At 36.1% G+C, this 4,327-nt stretch overlaps 1 pseudogene; it reads right to left on the bottom strand.

Annotated features, from left to right (window-relative positions):
- Nucleotides 1–258: 258 nt before the first annotated feature.
- The window catches only part of LOC107751789 (transforming growth factor-beta receptor-associated protein 1-like), a 7,809-nt pseudogene continuing 3,740 nt past the window's right edge, over nucleotides 259–4,327 (bottom strand).

The raw sequence follows: 4,327 nt of genomic DNA, 5'->3' as shown, positions 1-4,327 counted from the left end.
TAATCTGTCCAGTATCATCCCAGCTATATTGCTGTGTAGTATAAATGCAGTTGTTGTGGGTTTCCCGCTTGTGTTTGTGGCCTGCTTTGTTGGTGTCTTAGAATGTGTCATCTATTCTCAGCAATTTGTGCTTTTAATTGCCTTACTGTCCAAGTAATTACTGCCTGTATTGTAGGCAACCTAGTGAAACAGCATCTGCTAAGAGTATAAATGTAAAGTGAAAATGTGAATAGTTGTGAATAATTGTGTCTTTGTTGTTCAGTGACCGCTTTCTCCACCGTGACAGGATATGTGTGTCAGCTCTCCTGTCGGCCTGCGCAGGAACTCGGGCCCTGTAAGACGTTTCTGGCATGAATGGCAAATACATCCTCTGTCAACTCTGATTTTTTTATGCGTTGCTTCCATCTGGGAGCATGAAGAATAACATTAGCATTGCTGTTTGGGTTTATTGAATATTTGAGATCTTTTTTTTTTTTTGCATGTAAATGGCTTCATTTATAGTACATCTCACCAAGACGTGCTTGTGTCCTAGAGTTTCCACCTTGGCTAGGCTCATCTCCAGACCTCTCATTCTTTTGTCATGCACCGTTCCTCTCAGTGATTCACACAGGAACCGCAGCACCAGTTCAGAGACCAGGAGTCTGGCAGCACCCTCAAAACACTGACTAAATCAAAAGACGCTGCATTTTTGTTCAGCAGAACCACTGCTGCAATTAAACGGTGACTGGACTCGACGTAGATTTGAGGCAGGGTGAGAAACATTCCCTCCGTGAACTTCCTGTCTCGTCCAGCAGAGGTCCTCCAACAGTAGCTTTCAGCAGCCTGCTGGTCTTTTTCTTCATGGACCAAAACCTGCAGGGCCTTTTTGTGTTTACCAGACTTCCCGAGCAAAATTGCTTTCTCCACATGAAGAAACAAGGGTGTTATTTGGTCTGTGGCAATAAAGGGTATAGCGGTTTGTTTCATCCATGAACACTTGCAACAGTAGCAAACACTTTTAAGTTTGAATTTCAGGTATATTGGTGTAATTAACCTATCAAAGTCTTTATCAGCATGTATTGTGCTCACCATATATGACATCGGCATTATAGAAAGAAGATTGCCAAAGTAATTGCTGTAGTTTATGTCTCATCTCTTGCTTGCTTGTTTCATTGTTGTAGTCATTCTCGATTGACTGCAGTATCTGTTTGACATACGATGTGATGAGCATGGTATGATGTTTTCCTCCTGTGAACAGACAATGTGCTTCTTTAATGAGACGTCCAGTCATGGAAAACTGTCAGTAAAGGGGTCATGTAATATATTATTACAGAAGTTCTTTAGTTTTTCTCAATCATTATACTCTCTCTGACCAGCAAAAAAAAAAAAAAAAACTTTATTTTTTGCTGTTTTTCCTTTGAAAAACTTTCCATGTTGTATGAGAAGCAGTTTTACACACTCACACACATTTTACTCTTATCGTTGGTTCTTCTGGGACCATATTACAAAAACATCCAATATAGAGTCCTATCTGTTTAGTAGTCATGGTGATTTCTGTTTGAAACTTGTTAGGTCTTAATTTGAGACTTAACTTTCTGTAATATGTGCCCTGAGACTTAGAAATAATAGCATTTATCCTGCTTTCTCCTTATTGCATCACTATGAATGTCCGGATGAAGTATCTGATTGTCCAGTTCTGATGTGTAAACGTGGACAGTCATGTGTTGATGCGGTGCCACAAAACTGCAGAAGTTCAGAACGAGTCGTTTTTATAACTTAGTTTCACTAAAAAAATCTTAATGAAATTGTCTAAGTTTAAGTAGCAAAATTATTAACTGAAATAAAATTACACCAAAATTGACAAAAATGTCAAAAGCACATAACAAAATGACTAAAAATTAAACTGAAATTAAAATAAAAACTATAAAATAAAAGCTAATTCAAAATATTAATAAAAACTATAAAAACAGCATATAAATAATACTAAAATAACACTGTTCTATATATGAAAGCTATTTTATATTTCAAAACATCAGTGTAAATTTGACTCCCGATGGCCCCTTTAAAACAGTCATTAATTATAAATAGATAAGTCACCTTGCTGTGTAATTCATTGACTAAATATGAAAATAAGTACACAGTCATAGCAACTGAGTAGTTGGTGAGAATGGTAAGGACTTCTTCCTTACAAATGTAACATGGCTGCTTGTATGCGTCTTTGTAAAGATCAGTATTCCAGCCTATATTAAAATAAAGTTTCAAGTTTTCAAAAATAAAGAGCATGTTTTAGAAAGAAATGCAATGCTTAAAATGCAATAAACTCTACTGTTCAAAACTTTAGTAGTGAGATTTTACACTTTTAAAACTTTGTATTCATCAAAATGCATCATGGTTTCCACAAAAATATTGAACAGCACAACTGTTTTCAACATTGATAATAATAAATGTTCCTTGTTCACCAAATCAGCATATTAGAATGATTTCTGAAGGATCATGTGACACTGAAGACTGAAGTAATGATGCTGAAAATTCAGCTTTACTATCACAGGAATAAATAATATTTTAAAATGTATTAAAATTGACAATCATTTATTGTAAACTGTAATATTATTTCAAAATATTACTGCTTTTACTGTATTTTTGATCAAATAAATGCAGCCTTGGTGAGCATAAGACACTTCTGTCAAAGATATTCAAAAAAAATCTTACAAAACCCAAGCTTTTGATGAATAGTATTATAGCAAGGTTGTTCCTAGTGTCTAGATACATAATGGTGTTTATTTTACTGCAAAGCTAGACTTAATGAAACCTGTATAACTCTGACCTCTGCTGTTGATAAACAGGATATGACAGTTAAAATGCTTGCCTCTTGGTCTCTCTGAAGAACCCAGTCAACAAATTTCCAGATGATGGGTTTATGTTCCAGATTTGAGAGGGTGTTAACTATGTGCTGGAATACGCTGATGTGTGAGGGGTCCTCGCTCTGCTCCTCCACAATTTTAACTCAGGTCTAAAAAAAAGAAAGAAAGAAATGTACTTTCCTTTCTGATTCATCTTTAGTCATTGCTCTGTGGATCTTTCAAAGATTCAAAGATACCTGAATTGCATTGAAATGCTGGCCTTGACTTTGATAGAGCAATCCAAGTGTGAAAACCCTGAAATGGCAGCAAATTAGTTTAGCTTCTCACTAGAAAATAACCTGTAAACGCTGAAGTAGCCTTAAATGATGAGCACAAACCTTTAGTGCTGTTCCAAGTCAGGCACACACATTTGGAGGTTACAGTTATTCTGCGACGACACAAGTTGGTCCAGTTTTCCATATTCACCTTGTTCCAAATACAGCTTAAAAAGTGCTGAGTCAATGTCCTGAGGACACATTTGGCCCTGTCCTGTTAGCCTGACTTCTCTCAAGAAGTCATCCAAAAAGATTAGGTATTGTTGAAATGTCGGCCAGTCGTCTCGACTTAATGTCCACAAGTCCTTGGCATTGCTGACTGCTGTTGTCTGAGGTGCAAAGTCTTCACTCATAACAGGCATAGCCTGGATAAAGGCTAATGATTTCCCTTGGGTCTAGTTCACCTTTACTGGAAAATAAAAGATTATACTGAAAAGGTGTTGGATTTTGAAACAATTTTCACACAGAAAATTGCTAGTAAATTTCACTAATTGAAGCATTACTTACATAAAAAGCTCTTTTGCATCCACAAAAGCCTCTCTGTAAAACTTTATCATTCCAGATGTACAGATGACATTTTTATGTAGATCCTAAAAGTAAAGTGATGAGTGGCATAAATCACGATAAATGTGATGCAATTGCTTAAATATATTAGTTTAGCCATTTATTTTATCGTAATCATGCATCATCAGTTTCCATTCCAATTCTGAAGTTGGACTAATAGATAGATCGATAGATAGATAGATAGATAGATAGATAGATAGATAGACAGATAGATAGATAGATAGATATATATTTAACCATGTAGCATATTTGATGGCGAGCTCATATATTCAGTCTCTGTGTGTCTCTGTGATCTTTGTTTAATACTACTGTAAGATGATTTTCATCTTGCTGGAATGACATCTGTGCATCTGGTGCGAGTGCTTATATGAATTACCTTGCTCAGTGTTTCTAAGACGCTCGGCTCAGCCACACTGACCTCGTGGCTCCATTAAACATAGTTTATGTGCCTCATTTGTAATGGGTTTTATTAGTTTTGTCTCGTCCTGCTGGGACTGCAGTGTTGCCAACTGCTTTCAATTGAAAGTAGCTAAAACTGGTAGCTAAATATCACTAGATGACATCACAATGGCAAATTCACTGATCTATATAAAGATGAACGTAGATCAG

This window comes from Sinocyclocheilus rhinocerous, unplaced genomic scaffold, assembly GCF_001515625.1.
Source record: "Sinocyclocheilus rhinocerous isolate Xijiao unplaced genomic scaffold, SAMN03320098_v1.1 scaffold993, whole genome shotgun sequence".
Lineage (NCBI taxonomy): Eukaryota > Metazoa > Chordata > Actinopteri > Cypriniformes > Cyprinidae > Sinocyclocheilus > Sinocyclocheilus rhinocerous.
This window is presented reverse-complemented; position numbering and strand designations above follow the sequence as displayed.